Source organism: Gopherus flavomarginatus, chromosome 6 (genome assembly GCF_025201925.1).
Source record: "Gopherus flavomarginatus isolate rGopFla2 chromosome 6, rGopFla2.mat.asm, whole genome shotgun sequence".
Taxonomy (NCBI): Eukaryota; Metazoa; Chordata; order Testudines; family Testudinidae; genus Gopherus; species Gopherus flavomarginatus.
In genome coordinates this window covers 8,190,053-8,214,008 of record NC_066622.1, presented here as the reverse complement: position 1 = coordinate 8,214,008, position 23,956 = coordinate 8,190,053, and the positions used below count along the sequence as shown (strand labels likewise).

Below are 23,956 nucleotides of genomic sequence, written 5' to 3'. Positions count from 1 at the left end.
TGGTTCTATGAATAGTTAAGTATTTTATATAAAGTGGAACAGCTTCAATAGGAGACACTGAGAGATTCATCCCAGGACTTAAGGCACTTTCCTGGAATGTGGAACACCTGGGTTCAAGTCCTTGCTCTAGAACAGGTAGAGAGCAGATTTGAACTTGAGTCTCCTACATCTTGGGTGAGTGCTTTAACCACGGGGCCATTGGCTAGAAGACTACCCCCACCACCATCATTTTTTGCAAGAAAAGGAGTGACCTGTTTAGATGCCTAACTCCAGGAGATGGTTCGTGCCTGTGAATCCCAACTGGAGGAAGGCATCTCTCTCCAGTCTAGAGTTAGGCACCGAATGCCCTTTTGAAGGCTAGGGCTTAGGGCCCGCCCATCTCCTCTGCATTTCCTACTGGCTAGTTTAGGCAGCTCAGCTTGGTGACATCTGTGAATCCCTTTTTTAGGCCCCCGTCTCTCCCCATGCATTACATATGGAGCCCAGGCACCTAACTCGCGGCTGAGAGTTCCATTGGGCAGCAGAGCATAAATTTAGGTATTGCAATGGTGAGCCTAAGTCCCCTTTGTTGATATAGCTCTTGGTATAAAGGGGCTTGGTTTGTACATCTTTCCTTGTATATCCCATCAGTCAGCAATGGCCCACCATTGCCTGAGTGCAACACCCACTAATGTCTGTTTATCAGTTGCAGTAGGCATTGCACTGGGTTCTTTGGGTACACCTCCATTATCCTTTATCACGAATAATCTATTTTTAAGTAGTAGTTTACAAGTCCATTACTGGCGAGAATACAGGCCCACATTGCCACGTTTTTTATGGTAAGTATATACATTAGTTTTCCCAAGCAGACCAAATTTAGCACTAAAATGGCAACTGAAATAAAATGGAAGTTCATTGCTGGAAGAAACTCCACTGCATGCTGGCTAAGAGATGGTGAACAGCAGTACTCAGTGCCACCAGTGAGATTTGTGCTGTGCTTATATTGAGCTCATTTTCAGTTCCTTTATAGTGCATTTGGATTGTGTCCTTATAAAGGGTAATATCTCTGTTTTAAATGAACAGCTGTGATTCTCAGCTGATGGTTTAGGTAAATCCTGCTATACTGCACACACTCGTTTTTGGTTAACTGCCCCCTATGTATGAAACATCCTCTCTGAAATGATCTGTAATGATCTCTCCTTTAAATCCCTCCCCGGGATCTGTTCAGTTGGGTATAGCTGAATTTAAAAAAAAAAAGTTTTAAAGTATATAAAATGTTTGCGATGCAAATTTAACACTGTGTGTTAGACCATATTCATCTTGTCCCTTATCTGTTTCTATTGTAAGCTTTTGGTTATAGGGATTGTGATTTCTTGTGTAACTGTACGGACCCTAGAGTAACAATGCCCAGATCCTGATTCGTTCCTTTCTGCACTAACACAATACAAATAATAACGTGTATGTGAGAAGAGAGCATCGTGGTAAGATTGTGAAATAAATCCCCAAAAGCTGGGAAATTTCAGTACCCTCTTCTCAGGGCAGGCCCCAGGCACTAGCTTAGCAACAGGTGCTTGGGGCAGCTACTTCGGAGAAGGGTGGCAGGTCCAGCTATTTGACGGCAATTTGGCGGAGGGTCCCTCACTCCTGGTCGGAACGAAGGACCTCCAGCTGAATTGCCACAGATCCCAATCGTGGCTTTTTTTTTTTTTTTTTTTTTTGGCTGCTTGGGGCAGCAAAACCCCTGGAGCCGGCCCTGTCTCTTCTGATCTCATCCAGCTGTGGAAAATCAAAGGTGGCCCCAAGAAGATAGTAAACCTTGCATTTTGCTTTTGCACTTTTACAGGGTAAAACCATTCATCTGCTTTTGCTTGTTTGTCTGATTTACTTAGAGGTTGAGAAATTGACTAAGATATTCATTATTACTGCAGATCAAGCTTTTGTTGGATTTGCTTCACAGATGTGTTTAAGAATTAATTTAATACGATGTTTGCTTTTTACAGAATGTTATTTCCTAATCAGTTTTCTCTTAAGAGTCCCGAAAACAAGAAATTACTGTAATCTTGTGTTTATATTCTTTTATCACCAATATTGAGTATTGCAATGATCATTGCAGAAAATCTTAATGTAGAGGTGGTGTGTCATTTTAAAAACACCATAGCAAATTATGGCTTTTGGCAACAGTTGATAGTCAGTTTTGTAACTGAATATTGACTAGTACTCTATTCATTTCCCCCCACTCGATACAGAAGATCGGTCACATTAGTTTCAAGCAGTGGTGTGTGCAGTATAGTAGTTTGAGTAATTTTTTTACTGGGATTTTCAAGGCCACATGAGATTTGGATGCCCAATTTCCATTAAAAGTCATATACCTCTAAATCCCAGAGGTGACTTTGGAATCTCAGCAATACGCCTCAAAGTCAATCCATGCGACTAATAACGTTCACCATTACTAAGCTATGCTTATTAGTCCTGTGGAAAGGACAGTAATTTTAAATACTTTCCAAGCAGTTGCTCGTAAACGGTATTTCACAGCCTATCAGAGGGCAGGGCCAAGCCCTAATTTGCAGTGGTTAATACAGATCTCCATGAGAAAGAGGGTCTGCAGGTTACATTTCTGTTGCCCTTACTGCAAAATCATTTTGTAACCAAGTTCCCTTGTCAGCTAGGGTAATATTGGTCACCGAGGGCTAATAGAGGGACCTTTATCCAATGTTGTATTACATAGAGATCTGGGTTGAGATTTACAAAGCAGCCTGTGATTTAGGCCAAGTCTATACATGCAGTGGTGCAGCTGTAGTGCATGTGGTGAAGAAGCTCTCCCGTCAGCCTAAAAAACCCACCTCCGTGAGTGGCAGAAGCTATATTAGCGGGAGAAGCTCTCCCACCAACGTAGCACTATGCACATGAGCTTTTGTCGGTGTCATTTTTGTTGCTCAGGTGGTGGAATACTCACACTCCTGAGCGACATAAGTTTTGCTGACATAGTCTTGTGGCCCGATCAGCACGCAGCTGTGGCCCATGTGGCATCCTCAGGGCCATACAGGTAGTATATATATTGTGTGGCTGCAGCACACATAACACAGAGAGAATTGCATATGCAGCCCACAGTGGTAAATAGGTTGAGAACCACTGGTGTAGACATAACAGAAGATGTATCTAAGACTAAGTTTAATGTGTCTGAATCCCCTAGTCTGCCTTGAACATCACAACCTTGATTACTGTTCCTTCACGCTAGCTTTTCTGTGATTTGTTTTGTGCTCACTCCATCTGTTTCTTAATGTAGCACTGTGACATCTTTCACAGTTCAGATGTGGTGTTCAGATCACTTCAGGGCTGTGGGTTGAACACTCCCCTCTTGTTTTATTGTGCTTTGCTTTAAGCAAGGGTGAGGCAGCTGATAAATCGTATTGTGTATTTGTTTCTTTGCAGGGAGAATGAATCTTTCCCAGACACTGAAATGCAGAAACTCTGAGGTCAAATAAAACACATAATAGTGTGGTGGTGGTGTTTTTAAAGTCCCAAACTGCATGTTATGATGATTAACAAAATTCAAAAAGCTCTAGAACCTACTGACAAGCCTGTGAGCCATCCAGTCACCCAATAATGTGATCCTTAACATTGCACTCTAGCTGTGTGAAAATGTGATTTACTGATCATTAATTTTTAAACTGTCAGTTATTCCATTTAAAGAAAAAACTTCAAATTACTTTTATATAACCTCACAGAAGATAAAAATGATCATTCATCTTCCAGAAACTCTGCTCCCAGTGCACGGTATTAATATACATAGCAAGGGAGGCTGGGGGTCCCAACAGAGGAAAATCAGGACAAAAATCCTGTTAAGGACTGAACTGAGCCTTTGATTCCAGCCCCAAACAACATGCTGCCCCTGGAGCAGACTGGGAAGGAGATTGTGGCTCATAATCTGCCTCCCAGTCTCCCCCAGCTCTGAGTGGGACATCCCTTGTCTGCCTATAGCTGCCTATGGTTGCTAGCACATTGGAAGGACAGTGCAAAAGCGCCACCTACTCTCTCGGCCAAGAATCATAGTGACAAATCTGGCGTGAGTCACAGTTACATTTATCTGATGAAGTCCAGTTCCTGTTGGTGGAATAGCAACGAATTCTTCACATTAAAAAAATAAGGGCTTTAGTTCCAAGTCTTTGGTTACAGTCTCTAGACAAACACTGTGTCCTGATTAAACAGTATGCTTAAATTGAAAAGATTGTAATGCTTTCACAATATTATCATTGTAATTGATAACAAGGACACACGACTCAAACATTACCACTCTCTGTTTTTATGCAGTCTTGTATAAATTTTACAGTAAAGAGTTGATGGGCATGCATTTTGATTTGCTAATGTTGACGTGGTAATAATTCAAAACCTCATACGCACAATAATTCAGGTTTTTGATTACTAGTGTTATTGTAGAACACTTTTTAATTATTTGCAGGTTTTATATGTTAGGCAAACCATATATCATTCAGCATCCTTGACAATACATTTTATGCTTTAATTAAAGTTCTTCTAGTTTAGAATTCTTTTTCAGACGTTTCCATCTATCAAAACAATAGTCTGACCTAGATATGAGTTTCTGTGATGCTGCATTCCCCTCTGCATGGGGAATACATGTCAGACATATGTCTCAGGTGACAAAGTATTAAGCTCTCCCGAGTCTCTGTAGCTGATAAATAACTGCTCCTTATCTGATTTTTTTGTGGATGAGAGCAAAATATAGTATTTTGATACTGTAGGTAAATACACTGTACTTTTCTCTAGGGTATATATTCAGTTATGGAATGAAAATAATTTGGGCTGTGGTTTAGATTCAGTAATTTTTCCCTTGACATCAATTTTTAAAACATGATGCTTGGGCCAATCTTTTACCGAAAGGAAAATGTGGAGTCCAGCAGATAGAAGTAGAAAGTAGATGTCCACACATTTCATCACAAGTCTAAGAATATTTGGTGTCACTGTTAAAGCCCCAGTTCCTGGTGTCCTGTGATTATGTGAGACTTTCCGCTTTAATTAAAATAAAGCAAGTGTCTATCCCAATTGGTGCAGAGAAAAGGTGAAATCATGGATTGAGGATGTCCTGAAAAAAGCCAGAAGGCAAATCATTTTCAAGGGTTATGAGGTGGGAGTTCGTGAGGGAGGGTTTTTTGCATCCTAAGTTGCATTTTAAAGTAAAAAAAAAATGTTTTTAGGGCTAAACATGGAAAAGAGTCTTATTTTACACTTGCAATTTTGGGGATACAATTACATGATATCCAGATGGTCAATTGTCTATGGAACATGGAAATTGCCAGGCTAGACCTGTATCCACCTAGTTTTGTCTCTGACAGTGGCCAGTCCCAGATGTTTCAGAGAACTGTTCTACAGGGAAATTGATTTCTAACTCCATCACTTAGTGGTTGGCTGATGCCCTGAATCATGACGGCTCATTTTCTTTTTTCTTTTTTCCCCTCTCCTCTGTTTAATGTAGCTGTGGATGTTCTTATTAGCCATATAAATGTCTCACTCCTGAAAGTTGCTCTGTGCAAGGATAGCCAACTCCCGCTCCTTCCAAAAAACGGGGTATGTCCCAGTGTCCCAGAGCAGGGGCTGCAACCCAAGCCCAAACATCTAAAGCGCAATTAAACGGCTTCTTAGCCTGAGCCCCGCAGCCGCAGGTGTCTAATTGCAGTGTAGACGTACCCTTTGTTCACTAATCTCTGCGCTGTGGAGAGGCTTGACAGTAGAGTGAGAAACAGATAGTGTTACTACAGCTCAGTAAAGGCATAGTTAGGAGTGTTATGCTAATATTGGGAGCTAGTTTTCTGTTTCTACTTTGCTTCTAGTGACTTCCAAAACTCTGAATATTTTGGGGGGCGGGAGAAGGGAATTAAAATAATTTGGATATTCAGTTTTGTAGCATTCACGCAATTTCTTGCCCATTCTTCCCCAAAGACCATTTCCAATAAGGATTTAAAATGTCATTGAAGAGGTTTAATACTCTTTATGAATGACGAAGTAGCTTTAGAATTGTGATTAGCAAAGGAGATTTGCCAGTCAGTGATGTCGAATTGATATCAATGTTCATTAAATACATGGGTGACGAACTCCTTGTTTTGTTTGTAATACATATTTGTAAGTGGGTCTTTGGAATGGGCTGTCAGATTTGAATTCTTCCACCATTATCAGAAATCATATGTGATGTCTTGTAGATTTTCAGTAAAGCTGCAGTCTAGGTGTCTGATGTCCTTGTTATGGGTACTTATGATCTTGATAAAAACAAAGAACTACATTTTTGGTAAATTTCCTAGAGTGTTGTTAATGTACAAGGATTAATTCAATTAGTAAAACTCTAACTTCTAAAATTCAACAATAATTTACATTGACTATATCCATGCTGTATATTGGAGTGTACACTCCACTAGTTCCATTTTATCACAGCATTAAGATACTCCAGGAACTGTCTTTTTAGAAGATTATTGCACTTTTCAAATGGTTAGAGTCACTCAGCCCTTAACCTTGTAACACCACATAAAGCATGATGCAATTGTACAGAAGTGCATTCCCTGTCATAGCACATTGCTTAAATAGTAGAGAAATATACTGCCTCTTTTGTCATATTGCTTAAATAATGAATCCTTTACTTATTTTATTTTTATTTTTCCCATAACTGAATATTGTTTAGTGATCAGAAATCTAATTTGAACGTCAGGTTCATTAAAAATGTCAAAAATGCTTCAAAGTACAATTTCATTAAGAAGTTAAACCTAAGGTGCATGAAGCAAAATGCAGGATGATATTGGATTAAATATAATATGAAACTTTTATTCAGTTGTGAAGGATCTATTCACAGCCAAAATATTGTGTAATCTTTCTAAGGCGGGGATTGTGGGGTGTACACAACTAGCATGTCAGTCTCCTACATTTTTTTTGCACAGCCGGATGATGATATGTATTCATAGATGCTGAGGCCGGAAGAGACCATTGTGATCACTTAGGCCAGGAGTGGGCAAACTTTTTGGCCCAAAGGCCACATCAGGGAACAGAAATTGTATGGAGGACCCTGAATGCTCACAAAATCGGAATTGGGGTGCAGGACAGGGTGTGGGCTCTGAGGATGAGGAGTTTGGGGTGTAGGAGGGTGCTGTGGGCTGGGACTGAGGGGTTCGGATGGTGGGAGGGAGATCAGGGCAGGGGTGTGGAAAGGAGTTCAGGTTCCGGCTAGGGGTGCGAGCTCAGGGATGAGACTGAGGATGAGGAGTTTGGGGTGTAGAAGGGTGCTCCAGGCAGGGATTGAGGGGTTTAGAGAGTGGGAGGGGGATCAGGGCTGGGGAAGGGAGTTGAGGCATGGGGAGAGGTTCAGGGGTGTGGCCCCCGACCCAGCGCCCCAGCCAGAGCGGGGCTGAGCCACTTGGTGCGGCTCAGGGACCGGCTTAAAACAGGACGGATCCATCCCACAGGCCGTAGTTTGCCCACCCCTGACTTATGCTGACCTCCTGGATAACAAACAGGCCATAGAACCTCCCCAGTAGAATTGCTAGAGCAGATCTTTTTGATCATCCAATCTTTATTTAGAAATGGTCACCATGACTCTTTGTAAGTTGTTCCAACAGTTAATTACTCTTGCAGTTACAAATTTACACCTTATTTCCAGTTTGAATTACTATAGCTTCAACTTCCAGCGCTTGGATTTATACCTTTATACCTTTCTCTGCAAGATTGAAGAAATCATTATTCAATCTTTGTTCCCCATGTAGGTATTTATAGACTATAATCAAATCACTCCTTAAAGTTCTCTTGAGCCTTTTATAGTAACAGACATGTTTTCTAATCCATTAATCAGTCTTGTGACTCTTCTTTTAACCCTTTCCAATTTATCAGATCTGGACATATTCAGCAGCAGTCGTACCAGTGCCAAAAACAGAGGTAATATAACCTCTCTGCTGCTACTCAGGACTCCCCTGTTTATTCACCCAAAGATTGTACTTGCTCTTTTGGCCATGCTGTTGCACTAGGAGCTCATGTTCCGCTGATTATCCATCACAGCCCCCAAATGTTCCCTGAGTACTGAACAGTCCTCCAGGTGCTTATTACTGTGAGTACCTCCTACTGCTATGAATAGTCCAGTATTAAGTTTGTGCAAGATTAGGCCCTAAACTCCTAACTGCTATGTTGGCTGATTTTGCTCTTTAGATAGGTGGGCAATTTTGGTGTAATTTTTTCACCATCAGTTGTAGAACCTTGTTTCCAGAATAGGTAGTACGGTTGGTGCTTAGCTACCAAAATAATAGGCACTTGATAAATGGTATGAATGAGACAAATGAGATTAAATAATATTTTATTTCCTCTAGTTATGTTGTAGAGGCCCATTCTGACTCGAAAACGTCTCTCACCACATGTTGATTCTAAATGTGCAGTCATACAGTGAAATGCTACTGTAATCCCCTCAGCTGAAAATATTAATGAAGCAATATCTCACATCTGATACTTTTCCAAAAAGCTATCTAAAAGTCTCTATTTTTTATGTTTTTTTCCTCCCATTGTGCATTCTAAGCTGTTGTATAAGTAAGGGGTCACACTAGGGGATTAGTTAGCTTCCTATTAATATAATTGTCATCAGGTACAAAGCGTGCATGAAAACGATGGCATCATTGCTAGATCCCATCTGCTTGTTCATAAATGATCTGGAGAAAGGGGTAAACAGTGAGGTGGCAAAGTTTGCAGATGATACTAAACTGCTCAAGATAGTTAAGACCAAAGCAGACTGTGAAGAACTTCAAAAAGATCTCACAAAACTAAGTGATTGGGCAACAAAATGGCAAATGTGGATAAATGTAAAGTAATGCACATTGGAAAAAATAACCCTGACTATATATACAATGTGATGGGGCTAATTTAGCTACAACTAAAGAGATCTTGGAGTCATTGTGGACAGTTCTCTGAAGACATCCACGCAGTGTGCAGCGGCAGTCAGAAAAGCAAACAGAATGTTAGGAATCATTAAAAAATGGGATAGAGAATAAATGGAGAATATTTTATTGCCCTTATATAGATCCATGGTACACCCACATCTTGAATACTGCATACAGACGTGGCCTCCTCATCTCAAAAAAGATATACTGGCATTAGAAAAGGTTCAGAGAAGGGCAACTAAAGTGACTAGGGGTTTGGAATGAGTCCAATATGAGGAGAGATTAAAGAGGCCAGGACTTTTCAGCTTGGAAAAGAGGAGACTAAGGGGGCATATGATGGAGCTATATAAAATCATGAGTGATGTGGAGAAAGTGAATAAGTAAAAGTTATTTACTTGTTCTCATAACAGAAGAACTAGGGGCCACCTGGGCAGCAGGTTTAAAACAAATAAATGGAAGTAGTTCTTCACACAGCGCACAGTCAACCTGTGTAACTCCTTGCCTGCAGAGGTTGTGAAGGCTAGGACTATAACAGCGTTTAAAAGAGAACTGGATAAATTCATGGAGGTTAAGTCCATTAATAGCTATTAGCCAGGTTGGGTAAGGAACGGTGTCCTTAGCCTCTGTTTGTCAGAGGGTGGAGATGGATGGCAGGAGAGAGATCACTAGATCATTACCTGTTAAGTTCAATCCCTCTGGGGCACCTGGCATTGGCCACTGTCGGTAGACAGGATACTAGGCTAGATGGACCTTTGGGCTGAATCACTATGGCCATTCTTATGTTCTTATCCTCCCTTGTGCTAGGACTCAAAGTGTGTCATCCTGTAAACAAAACAAAGCATTCGGACTATTGTCAGTGCAAGGCGTGCCAAGCTAAAAATAGATACCGTTACAGCCATGGCAGCCTGGAAGTTCATGGTTTTCTCTTTGCTACCCACTATACCCATTTGGAATTTCTTAGTGACAGTGGGGATACAACTCTTTTCTTCCTGCTCCACAAGCACAGGCCACGGTCACTTGGGCAAAATGCTCTTATCAAGTATGGAACCTGTGACGCACAGTCCAGCATTCCTGGTTCCATTGAGCTAGGGAACTGAGCCAGGTAATTCTTGAATCTCTTCCCATATTGTGACCAAAAGGGAATAGGGGAGAATTCCAGGAAGAAAATGTCACAAACAAGTCTGCATGAGAGCTAGGCCTGTTTCCCGTGCTTAGCACATCCCAGCCTGTGACAGAACACCCCAGATCTGAACTCTTCTTTCACTCCTGTCAAAGGACTTCTAGGTCACAAAGTAATCCCTTCAGAGAGACAGAAGAGACCCACCATTGAATTCTTTCAGCAATCTTTCCCAGTCCAACAAATAACCTTTATTTCTCTTGAAAGCCAAATCAAATGGTGGAGCATTCTGGTTCTGAGTTTGCGGCAGGCAGGCTTGGAGAGGAGGGCCTGGAGCACTGGCTCAGCACATGAAATTCAAATGATTCATTGGAGTTGCAGAATAACTTTGCAGACACATGGCAGTTGGAATCTTGAAACCTTTTTTTCCTAGAGAGGTGAATTAACTAGAACAAAGTATCCAGTAGAGTCCCAAATTAGTTATATCGGGAGATGGGTTTTCAGTCCTTTCCTTAGCAAACAGGATCCCTGAACTAATAAGTTAATTACTAATATGCTAATCTGGACTGTTAATATGCAGTCCAGATACTGAGCATCCATTCACAATTTTTTTTCTATTCTGTACAGATTTTTATACTGTTCTCTTCACCATAGTATCTGAGCACCTTCCAGCAGTACATTAAGCCACATGCCTACCATCTGTCCCATGTTGTGGTTTCTCTCCCCAGGTGGAGAATCATACACACTGCGTGCACATGCACACTTCTTGCTATGTTTCAGATTAGAGAAGACATGGTCAAATAAATGCACTTTGCACTTGGAGCAGAAAGGAGTGAGGTTTTGAGCTTTGTGACGGTTCTTAGCGCTATATATCTCAAAAAGTGCACACAGCACAATCATAGCAGCCATTGGGAGCCTAAATAGTTTGCAGCTGTGGTTGATTTGTCTCCTGGCATAGTGGGAATGGTGGCCAGGCATCCAGTCCCAGCAGTTAAGAAAATCTATTTTCCTGCCTCTCCCCATCAGCCAGTCAACACCTGGCTGGGGAATCTGAATTCTTTCCTATATTTCCACCAGAGTTTTTCTCCTGATGAGGTAACAATTATGCATTTTTTTATACTTATTTAAAATCTTGACCCATTTCACAGTGGTAAAAGACATTTAAAATGGCATTATATTCATATTTCTTCACAGCACCACAAGCTTTCCTGTTTTCCTTTTTAGATAACTTGCCCTCTTTAAATTTGTGACTTTCAGACTTTGGAAGTTCCTTCCCAAAGAAGCAAAAAAAAATTTTACACTATTTTTATAAAGTAAAATTAGATGGTTTGGCTCTAAATAGAAGAAATAACCCAGGTCTTCTCTCCACGGGGATATTTATATTCCTTTTCCATATTGAATTGCACTGTCCTCTAGTGGATGTGTTGAGCAATTGATTTCATGTTGATGTTTGTTTAAATCTTTCACACCAATATGATACATATGCTGAATCTTTGTTTGTAAATAAACTAGATGGGATCTAATAAGAAAAGTTAGTGGATTTGAGTAAGATTTCAACATTGAATAAGGCAAGTTGCATTTAACCTGCAGTTAAAATAGCATTTTCAAGGCATTGATAAGTGTTCATATCCCAACCATCAGTGGGAACAGATACATATTGAGCAAAGATATGCCTGTGTGATTTCAACCTTTTATTACGTCATTTTGAGTATTGTAGCTAGCAAAGTGCATATCTCTCTTCTGGACTAAATCTCATGAATAAATCAGGGTGTAATCACACTGCAGCTCTGAGTTCAGTATAATGTCCAGCCTGTATTTTTGTAAATCTATATAATTTATGTGGCAATTGAGTCGTTTTGAATTTAATGTGAAAAAAACCATTAAAATATATTTCAAACTTATTTGTAGTGCTCTCAGAATCTGTTCAAATTTCTTTCCATTGAAGTTATTTTAACCCTCAAAATGCTGACGTTTTCTAGGGTGCTAAAAAAAAAATGCTTTTTAGTAAGGGTGCATCCAGAATCCAGGGGGGGGAAACATTTCTAGTTTTGAAAATAAGACTGCCGATTTAAAAAATACTTTTTAACTGGGTAACCTATAATATATAAAGTTGCATCTTGTTTGGGTTTTTTTTTAAGTTTTTATCTTAGTAAAATGTTGGCCAGTGTGTTCCTTTCCCTTGTTTTGCATATATTTTGTAGTGCAAATAATGTATGTGCATGTCTGTGCCAGTATATGTTATAAAGAAATATATCATATGCTGATCCATAGCAAAACGCTGAGAGACGTGCACGCCCATTGATTTTTGTGCAAAGGTTCCATTTACTTCTCTTTTCACATAGGATTGATGTGGCTCTTGAGCCATACGTCGTGGTTCTTAAGCAGTAGAAAGGGATGTTATAGAATTAAATTTGTGTTAAAAAGACCTTTGCAAGAGTCTTGTGGCTGAGGCATTTGGACTGGGATTCAGGAGATTTGGATTCAGTTCCAGCTCTGCTGCAGACACCTTTGTGGCTTATGGCAAGTCCCTTGATCTTTCTATGCCTCAGTTCCCTGCCCATGTAGTGGGGATGTTTCCCCACTCCTAGAATGTCTTTGTAAGCTTTTTTTTGCAGAGACTTTTCCTTTGCTGTGTATAGTGCAGCTTCTAGTGCAATGGGACCAGGTCTCCATTGCAGTCTAGGTGCTGCAGTAGGAAAATAAGATATAACAAAAGTGTTAAGGGTAAGAATGGTCTTGCTTGGGGGTTTTTTGCATATTTTTTAAATCGTTTTGAAATCCATGCAATAGTTTTTAATAGCTTATTAACTACATCAGATCCATTCGAGAAGTCTAGAATGAGTTCATTCACTAAACTTTCACCATTAGAGAGCGACATTCAAAATTGATTAGAAGACAAGTAGAGTGGATGTCGTTATTTCAGTGTAATCCATCATAGATGTGTTGTTCACACGCTTTGGCAAAATGGTGCAAGCCCAGTCTGGAATAGTCAAGAACAGTGGCTTAATAGTAAGGAATACATTGTCTGGATGGACTGAATTGGAGAGGCATTCTACCTGGTTCAGTCGTTGCATCAGTCTCTGCTTTTCATGATCACTATACTCATGCCAGACTGTAAGAAAATATAAACATTCAAATGCAAACCAGTTTGAAAACCTCCAGGCTGAAGGGAGGCCAATTTACCACTAAGAGGCAGTGTGGTCTAAAGGAGTGAGATTGGTGTTGGGAGCCAGGAACACCTGAGTTATAATCCAAGCTCAACCACTAACTTGTTGTGTGGCCTTGGAAAATCATTTCACCTTTCTGCCTTGCCTGAGTTTCCCTGTCTGCAGATTGGAGATAATGATACTTACCTCCCTCAGATAGGTATGAGGATTCATTCCTTACCTGCTGAAAACACTGTACAGACATTGACATGCTGTAGTAGTGCCAAGTAATACTTACTTCTGCAAAATTAAATGTGTTCTCCAAAAATACTTTGTCAAATTCCAGCACAGAACTGAAAACTACAATCTTGATTTGTCATTTTTTCTCTAAATTATAGCAGTTCTCTCAATGCGTTGCCAGCCATAAAGTCTCCCCCAATCCCCCAACACTATGGCTAAGGTGTGATATCAGTTCATACTCAGATATGTATTTTTTAAAAGTGGATTCTAAATTTGCAAGGCCACATTGAACCCTAAATATCTGATTTTCAGAAGTGCTGAGCACCTACACTTTTAGTGCAAGTTGTGGGTACATAAGGCCTCTGAAAATGAGGCCCAAAGAGTCTGCACCCTCAAAAGCACAGATTGATATATACAAATAACACTGTTACATACAAATCAGACCAATAAGCAAATCGAGAGTTATACATCTTCTAGCCTAATTAGAACAGAAGTGTTATTTGCATACCCAAAACCGAGTGTTGTGGGTGCAGTTTTGTAGACGCAAAATTCAAGGCCAGTGTATGGCAGTGAACGTTTATGTCCCTTGGAGCTCAGTTTTGTCCCATGGGTGTATGTTTTTTCTTGTTTGCTTTTTAATAAAAAGAAAAGAGCAGATAACATTAAAATAGGGAATAACTTTTGTGCACTCTCCAAGGGCAGCACAACCTTTAAATGATAATGGGCTTAATCTGCAGCAGGGGAGATTTAGGTTAGATGTGAAGGAAAGCTGTCTAATTCTAAGGGTAGATAAGCTGTAGATCAGACTTCCAAAGGAGGTTGTGGAGTCCCCATCACTGGAGGTTTCTAAGAGCAGGTAGGACAATCCCATGTCAGGGACAGTCTAGGTTTACTTAGTCCTTCCTCAGTGCAGGGGGCTGGACTTGATGATCTCTCGAGGTCCCTTCCAGCCCCACATTTCTATGATTCTAGGCTACAGTGGTCTTTGTATTTCGGCAGAAACATGGGTCTGGACCTGCCTGTAAGTGGGACTTCTATATCTGCTCTGCTCCTGGGAACAATGGTGTGCGTCTCCATTTACTTGTCTCTTTATTTTGGCTGCCCAGCATAGAACAGGTCTCCTGAGCATAGCTTTATATTTCCTTGGATTACTTATTCAATGAAGATTATCCGTACTGTATCTGTTAGATTAAAAAAAAAAAAAAGTACGTGGATGAGTGTCGTCCATTCTTTGGCTTATGGATTCAGAATTCTTCAGCGAGTGTTGCAAATCCAGATGACATCCTTGAAGGTTGTAATTTGCTTTTGGAGCTCTCCGTTTGCTGAAAAGTATGTAAAATCACACGCAACCAGGCAGCACCCAGGTTTATATGGGTGGTTTATTGCAGCAGATAAGCTATGCAGGGAGTCCATTCTAGATGGTATAGCTAACAACGCCCACATTGAGTTTTGTAATAGTCACACCCAGGCACATCAGACACATGGGAAAGGCCTGCAGCAGGGCTATGGCTCAGGCTGGAGCCTGGGCTTTGAGACCCTCCGGGGTCCAGTTCGAGAATGTACACTGCCATTTTATAACCCAGCAGCCAAAGTCAGCTGACCAGGCTCTGCGACTCGGTGCCACGGGTTGTTTGTTGCAATGTAGACATACCCATTCAGAGCAAGTGGTTAAAACAGAGGGCTGAGAGGTGGGAGATCTAGGTTCTTATCCTGGCTCTGCCACAGGTTTCCTGTGTCACTTTGGGCCACTCGTTAACCGCTCTGTGCCTCAGTTTCCCCACAAGTAAAATCAGGAAAATAATGCAACGCACGTTTACCTGATAAGAGAGTTGTAGGGCTTGTGTCATTAGGGTTTGTGATGCTCTTGGAGAGCATCATCTTATAGAAGTTCCTGTTTGTTTTGGAGGATGGCTGTGTGCTGCTGGAGCTACATTAAACACATAGAATATTCGGCTCTTTGGAAAAATGTGCATCTCTGACATCAGAATGGAGCGGACAGAAATGAGCACGGAAATTGCAAGATTGTCCCCTGGACCGATCTTCAGGTGACTAGATTCACAAATGGGATTTAGGTTCAGCATTGCATCGCCTAATGCAGTGTTTCCCAAACTTGAGATGCCACTTGTTTAGGGAAACCCCCTGGCGGGCCGGGCATGTTTACCTGCCGCATCCGCAGGTTCGGCCGATTGTTCCTCCCACTGGCTGCGGTTCGCTGCTCCAGCAATACCCACCAGTATGCTGCTCACCTGCCCTTCTTGTTCGTTTGTTTTTCTGACACCTGAATTGAATCAGTTAGATAAAATTATATATGCGCAGACCTGAAGCTAGGATCTTTAACAAGAAGTTGTTGTCGAACTTGTTACATACTTAAACCTATCAACTGTGATATAGTGCCCTTTCAGCCTGAAAACATGTTCCAGCTATCACACAAACTCACTGTATAGCATTCAAACATATGGAAAATATTTCTGGCATTAGATGACGCCTTAGAGTTAACATTCCCACTGTTTTGCCACAATCACCCACAAAAAAAGAAGACAAAATGTATCAAGTATTACCTGCTTCACAGTCTCTGGATATGTCATTAGCTGATGAAGGGGTTAAATAGAGTTTATTTATCTTTGAAGAGGAGTGGTCAATCAATATGTTTAGGTGCCTGGAGGTGTAAAGAGGTTTTGTCAGATTTCAGTCACAGCAAGCTCTAAGGAAGTTCTTTGCCAGTGTAGCTTTTAATTCACTGCAGATACGGTTTTACTGACATTTGCTGAGCAGCTTGTTTCAGCTAAAATAAATGGATCAAGCTTCAGAACAACAGATTACCGCAAGGTCAGACAGCAATATCAGTAATTTTTGAATATTGTTTATGGTATATAGAGAGAGAGAGTGAGTGTCTGTGAGAGAGAGATCTCACATTGGTAGTAGATGGAGAACTAATCCAGAAGATTAGTTTTTCCTGCTGTCACAAGATTAGATAACATTAATTTGTCTTCGGTAGAAGTATTTCACAAAGAGAACATCAGCAGCGGTTTTGATTTTGGGGACCTGAGTATTGCAGTCATCATCATCTTGAATTACTTATCTAGTTAGATAGATAGATATAGTCTTCTGATTTCATGTCACTTCCCTATTCAGGATCAACGGTCATGAAAATTGGTCTCTCTGAGGTCTGCAGCTATCCTGTCCAGATACCAAGTCTTTGGCCTTCCCCTTCATTGTCTTCTGTCCATGATTGTTGTGTTTATATGAAGATATTCTTTAAATTATTTTTCCACTTATAATGATAGGATGAATTATAATTATAGTATTAATATAGGATTTTTATTTTATTTTATTTTTTTCAAGCTATCAGAGATATTCGATACTAAATAGATGTCATTGCTGTGGCGTGCTAACATGCACCATTGTTCTAAGTCTGCTGTAATTGTTCTATAGTAAAATGGGGGAGGAAGAGAAAGAAAAATAGAAACATGCAAATATCTAGTTTTTCACCTAAAACAAGTGTTCTCTCCAGTCTTTCCATCATATACAATATTCATATTGGCACTGTAGAATTCAGAGGATACTTGGCAGACTAGAACTCTCCAGCTACAGACAGCTAAACGTCCTGTTTATAGATTTATACATGGATTTTTTGGGCTTGGGGAATGCTTCATGGATGTCCCCTCATATTAATTCTTAAGTTTATGATAACTGAAAGTTGTACTACGTTTTTTAAAACTTCAGAACATTTTAGAGACAAAGAAATACATAGGAAGTTCCATAATAGGCAGTTACATATTATATAACTGTACAAACTGAACTTAAAGTACTGATAGAGAAAAGCTGTCCGCTTGCCACACTGTGAATGTTCTTACTTGCCTGCAACATAATCACTGACTGGATTTTGTCAAGGAGCCATACAGCTTTAACAGTAATCCATTAGCACAATTACTGTGTTAAAAATTGTAGAACTGCATTTAATTTTTTTTTCTTTTTGAAGTTTTAAACTTTTAACATTTTTGAAGGGTTTGTTTGGTATCATGATGACAGGTTAACCAAAAAGTAATTAACTGCAGTTCTCAGCTGCATTATTTAAAATATGGCAATGCAGAATGCATGCATAATTACATGTATATTATTTTATATATAGTTAGAAAAATAGGTGTATGCATATTTTTGTGTGTATACGTGTTCATGTATGTACACAAAATACTGATGGATATATCGTTTTTGCATATTAATAGGTATTCTGAAATGTACAAAAGGCTCAATACTATCATCTAGCAATAATAGTCCTCATGTTAAAACCTGTTCAGTTTCCACCACTAACTCTGAAACTTGGAATTGATGAGATGTATACTGATATCTAGCAGTAACAATGCCTTCACATTACTGCCCATTGCTTTTTCTTCACTGGAAGGCTACGAAACTGGTTGTAGCTGGCCTCAACGGAGATTACAAGTCTACTCTGTGTGTGTCTGAAGAAGTGCTCTGTGTAGCTTGAAAGCTTGTCTTTTTCAGCAGCAGAAGTTTAGTCCAATAAAAGTTATTACCTCACTCACCTTGTCTGCGTAAAAGGAAACACTTGCCCTGTGTATCTGAAGGGTAGCTGTGTTAGTCTGGATCTGTAAAAGTAGCAGAGTCCTGTGGCACCTTATAGAGTAACAGATGTATTGGAGCATGAGCTTTCGTGGGTGAATACCCACTTTGTCGGATGCATGTCTTGCCCTGTGGAGATGCCTGTATCTAGATTACACTACTAAAGGTTGCTGAAGTATAGACTTGTCTTATAGAAAATGAAGTTGGATAGAAATGTTAATTATTAATCTATTATTCAAGGTGATCTATCTTGTATGCAGGCAGAATGCACTACTCTAAATGTGCATTTATCTTCTAGGTGCATCAGATGCTGTATATATTAATATGTACTTGTCCCCGTATTCAGTGGGTGGGTTCTTAATCCCCACTGCGCAATCTGCACACTTACAGGTTTTCTCCATGCACATAAAGTACTAAAAATCTTTTCATCGTAGCACAGCATCTGAATGCTGTTACAGTTTCTTCAGAAGTCTGTCATTTAGAACTGCAAAATCTACTCAGAGTAGGGAAGCAAATATAAACAATGTTCACAGATTTCAGCAGAGTTTATAAGTGAATCTCTTGGCAGCATTTAAACTGATCTGTGGTTTATTTATAAGATTACAATAAAACCCAAGGTTGAATTCTCCACCTGATTCAGTTTCTTATTGATTGAATCTTTTTAGACTCCTCTCTGATTTAAAAGTGTATTTTTATTAAAGCCAGGCATACAAACATTAATTATCCAAGCTGCATCTAATTTCCTTCAGCATTTTTTTCCCCCTTCTTTAGCTGCCAATGGATTAGGAGAACTGATTAGAATTCAACTTGAAAACTGAAAAGCAGATACTTAAATGAGAATTTCTGCATTAGGAATTAAAATATCTGTGTTGGGCATAAAATCCTCTTCCTTATCTTTAATAATGTCAACACACTGCTTAAGTTGATTTGTCACATGCCTGGTACAAAGGTCCCCAAATTAGAAACATATTTTAGAAAACACAGAGAAGCGTCTTTTGCATGTTGCCACTGTTGTAGTACAAAGTTACAGTACATTTAATGGTACGGAATTTTGAAGTAGACGTGGCAGCAAATGAAGACAAACACATGGATTTTCAGCAGCCAACCTCAACTTTATTAAACTTAACATGGGGGAAGGGGCTACCCACCCTGTCATCCATAGTCTCACCTTTTATTTTAAGAGGTTCCAGTGCAGGGCTCCTACCATATAACTCATAACTCTGGGTAACCCTCTTCAGCCTACCCCAGGACTCCGCTCACTCTTCTGAATTCTACCACCCACCCTGCAGCAAGGGGGACAGATGGTATGATAAAGGAGAACCTGAGCACACGAAGGCCGTGAAGTCTTCCCCTGTCCCATAAGCACAAGGCCCAATCAGTAAAATTCCAGGTCCTTTATTTCTGGGAACTATTCTTTTTATTTCTTTAACGTTGGAAACTGGCCGCAAATTGCAGCAAACTAAGACCCTTACCAAATACTGTCACTAATGATTAAATCCAATTCCTATTTAACTTAACTGTGCCTCCAGCATGAGTGAGGAAGACAAAAAACTCCAAGGCTTTTGCCAGTTTGGCCCCTATGGGAAGAAACTGATCCTAAAACAGGTGATCCGTTAGACCCACAGTATCCACAGAACACAGCTCTGAGACTACCAGTATTGGGTGAGGAAGATGGGGCTGCTGGAATGGTCAGAAAGAGGCTCCACATGGCCGAAGCTAGGGTTTTAAGTCAATAAAGGGGGAAGGCAAGGGACCAATCAGCTCCCTTCCTCCCTGAGCCGCCCAATGAGAGACTATGAAGGGGAGGAGGCACCCTGCATTCCCTCAGCCTGTGTTCTCCCCGATTCAACTGGTGCTGTCCCAGTCACCACCCTTTGAGGCAGGTGGATGGCATTTTATCTGTTTGCATAAGCATCACTCTGCCAAAAAGATTAGTATGCTTATAGTTTGAAAGGCTGTTTGTCTTTGCATTTTTCACCTGCAAAAACCAATCAAGCATGTGTATGTGAATGCGCACACACATGCACATCTGTGTGCATACATACACACAGCCAGGTGAGAGAGAGATTTTTTGGGCTTTCACCTTTGTATGTTTCTAAAGTAGAAAGGATTTGAGAACAACATGTCCCAAGCTGAAGTATATAAAACACATTGACACAATTACCATAATATCTGGAAAAATCTGTAATGAAAACAAGACTGTATGCATGAAAAATGCATGCATTTAGCAAATAGAAAGATGTCATTAAATAAAAACATTGAGATATATATCTGAACCATGTGGAGAAGAGAAAAGTGATTAAAAGTGAATTAGGAGAATATATTGGTAAAATGAGGAGACTGTTCCTTTCCTTGTGTCAGCTAGTGTGTACTGCAGATGATGAAGTACTGTACATAACACTACGTACATAGCTAGTTATTGCTAGTGTAGGTATACTACTTAGTGTAGCAGCTGTTGTCTTGTATATTGAATTACAGTACCTAACTTCTGTTTTATTAATTTAGATGGAATACATGGGTCTGAGGTGTTCACATGACCTATTCACTGTCCCATATTAAAGAGTGTTAAACAAAGTGCAGGATTTGGTATAAAGAGATCTAAGCCTATTTAGTACCATGGTGCAAAAACACCATAAGAATCACCTTTAACCTTTGTTGAAGAAACAGAAATGAAGGGTTTCTGTTACAGCATTTGAAATGTAATGTGTTAAGTAAGGCTTTCATTTTAACAACATTTCTTGTTCCCTTTCTCTTTTGCTGGGAAGAGTTTTAGAAAGAAAAAAACCCTTGCTTGAGAGTCACTTAGATGATATCAGAGGTGGGAGGAATAGCTCAGTGGTTTGAGCATTGGCCTGCTAAACTCAAGGTTGTGAGTTCAATCTTTGAGGGGGCCACTTAGGGATCTGGGGCAAAATCAGTACTTGGTCCTGCTAGTGAAGGCAGGGGGCTGGACTCGATGACCTTTCAGGGTCTCTTCCAGTCCTATTAGATAGGTATATCTCCATATGTTTAATTGTCCTTTTGGATAAAAAGAGAAGAAATTTGTTGAGATGCTCTGGAGCTGCTGCTGCCGCTTCTGTTAAAGTCCGATCCTGTTTGTTCTCAGGTGGTGGTTGGGATTCACCTGCAGCTGGGAGGGGTGGCAATGTCATTGGATCCTCTCTCTGGCCTGGTTAGGTCAGGACATTTCTTAGGATCAGGATGATGAAGGCCAGGAGTCCCAGGAAACAATGGGGATGGCAGCCATGATGGTAAAGCTCACTCCAGTAACCTCCGTCTGTTCTTCTGTCCTTTCTCCCCACAAAGTCTCTTTCATTTAAGCACCCAGAAGGGGAATGATGAGTGGAATAGCCCGTCCCCTCCTAATTTTGTCAGGCTATATATCTGACACATCAATTCTGATTCATTTATTTCCGGTTCCACATCTCCTGTTTTTTACCAAGCATGATTTTGACTCAGTCCTTGAATCATATCAGCGTGGCCTTTGGTTGTTTTGACTCATTTAGTCTCTCTATCTGGTTCTCTTGCATCTGTTTATAATATTCATTTTTGAAAGCCACTTGACCTACTTTCCATCAATATTTGTTGTTATAGATTATTGTAACCTCTTACAAACTTTCATATACTTTTATAATTGAGCTCACAGTTAGGATAAATTTGTCAGCCCAATTATAACAACACTTCTCTGGAAGAAATTCAGATATTGGAGTTTAATTGTCACAGATGTGCAGAGTGCTTTAGAAAAAACATAGATAAGCCAGGATGCTGCCCAGAGGAGCTAGCAAATCTAAACTGCATGACTCCAGTGCAAACACTGAGAGGATGAGGAAAGAGGTAGGGCCCAATAGTATCCTAGTAGATCAATAATGGAAGGCTAGGCGAAAGAAGTGGCTTTTACTAGGAAATTTGAGAGGAGAGAGGGAGGATGCTTAGTGCATGGACAGATGGAGAATTGTTCCAGACATACAGGGCTGCATGAAGAAACACTTAGAGATGAGAACAGGAGAAGTGACAAGAAACATTAATGAGATGGTACCATTGCCTTCTTAATCATATTAAAATTCTGCTTAGGTTAGAGTTCTTTTGTGTACTATGAATACTGCGTGTGCTTGTAATAACCAATGTTTTTTAAATCTGAGATTCACCGAAGGATACTAATGCAACAATTCCTGGTAGTAAGGGAAGTGTTAGTTGTTGTTTTTCAAAAAAAACCCAAAAAACGGATGTCTCCAGGATGGAACTAATGCTAACAGTGGCAGGCCTTCAATCTTGGTATATGAGATTGCAATCACAGGAGCTAATTATAACGTTTTGCCTGCAATGACATTTTAAACCCAGTTGCTCAGAGACATGAATGTGCGTAACTGCAGGAAATTTATTTGGTGACAGCAGAAACTTGACCGTATCAAGCTGAGCAAAATGTTCATTTGGGATACATCTATGCAGCAAATTAAGGTGTGATTGTAGCCTGGGTAGGCATACCTATGCTAGCTTTAATCTGGCTGGCACAGGTAACAATAGCAGTGTAGATGTGGTGGCACAAAGTTCAGTGAGGGCTAGTAACCCAAATATGTAGTTAGGGTCCCTGATGGGCTTGTGCTGGGGTGGCACAAGATAGATGATACTTGGGATAGAACCTCAGTGAAAGCTGTTATCTGCAGTAGCTAGATTAAAGGGAGCTGGACCATGGCTTTTTCTTGCCCCTTCCAGTCCTTGGTGAAATGTTCCCACTGGGTGCAAGACTACCGCTGTGGATCCACCTTGCTCTTTACCCACCTTCATCTCACCACTGATGCCTGCACAAGACCAGGACTCAGATGAACTATGTATGCCAGCTATACTCGGAAGGGGAGAAAATCTTCTCTGGGTGGCCTATTGTGAACAATACAAATTGCAGTGCATTAGCTAAAAAGGCACCCCTACTTAATGATCAAATACATAGCTATTATTTTTAGTACCTTACTAAGATGGTCAAATGTTTTACAGAATTATGCCACATGGAACGATGATCTTGTTGCATTAATATATTCATTGTAAACCTCAAGTTAAATGGATCTTATTTTAAAGATATTTTTCCCAGGGCCCATTACTATGTTTAGTTTTAAAATGCATATTGCACCTTTTGTTTCTTGCTATCTTTGAGTGGCATGATTACAGAAGGGGGGCATAAGGAGCATCCATGAATGTCTTGCATGTAATGTAGGATAATTTAATTGAGAATTGGATGCAGGAATTTCAATTCGTCTAAGTTGATGAATAGCCATTTTCTGTGGGTGTTATCAATTAATCTGTTGTAATGAATTCTCTTCATTACCTATGTCTCCTTGTTAATTATAAAGGATTTTCTTACTCCTATTTATCAAGTCAAGACGAATATATCACCTTTTTATCTGTGCTACTTTTAATATAGAATACGTGCAAACTGTTCATTAAGTATCCACATGCTAAATTTCATTACTAAGAAAATTAGAAGTGCCTGCTACAGAATATAAGAGTCGCTATCATTTTTTCACACAAATACAAACATGCATGCGCTCTCTGCCTCTCTCACTCATACACCGTGTATTAGTAGCCTTTTGCTTTTTATGGTATGCAGGAAAGATAATGCATTCTCTTAAAAATATATCCCATTCTGATGTTTCTTAACCATCTGCACAATATCTAATGCACAGAGAATATTTATCTTTGGTTTGTTTACAAGTCAAGCGTAAAACTTTCATTTACTTTTAGTTTTACTTATTTTAGGTTTAAAATAAATACTTAAAATGGGCTTCTATTGGCACCATCTCCCTGCTTCCTGCCGGGGCATGAAATTCACCCCTTGTGCTGAGGGCGAGCACAGGGTCTGTTACATCACCTGTGTGCGCCACTATGGGATTGGATTTCTCCTATTAGGATTGGTGGGCCACAAACCTGTATAATTGTGCCCACTTATTCCAGGAATTAATTGAACTGCACTGGAAACTGAATCCGGCTATGCACAATAA

At 40.1% G+C, this 23,956-nt stretch overlaps 1 protein-coding gene across 1 annotated transcript in view; it reads left to right on the top strand.

Moving 5' to 3' along the window:
• SUCLG2 (succinate-CoA ligase GDP-forming subunit beta) overlaps positions 1-23,956 on the top strand; it is a 220,251-nt gene that overhangs the window by 181,170 nt on the left and 15,125 nt on the right.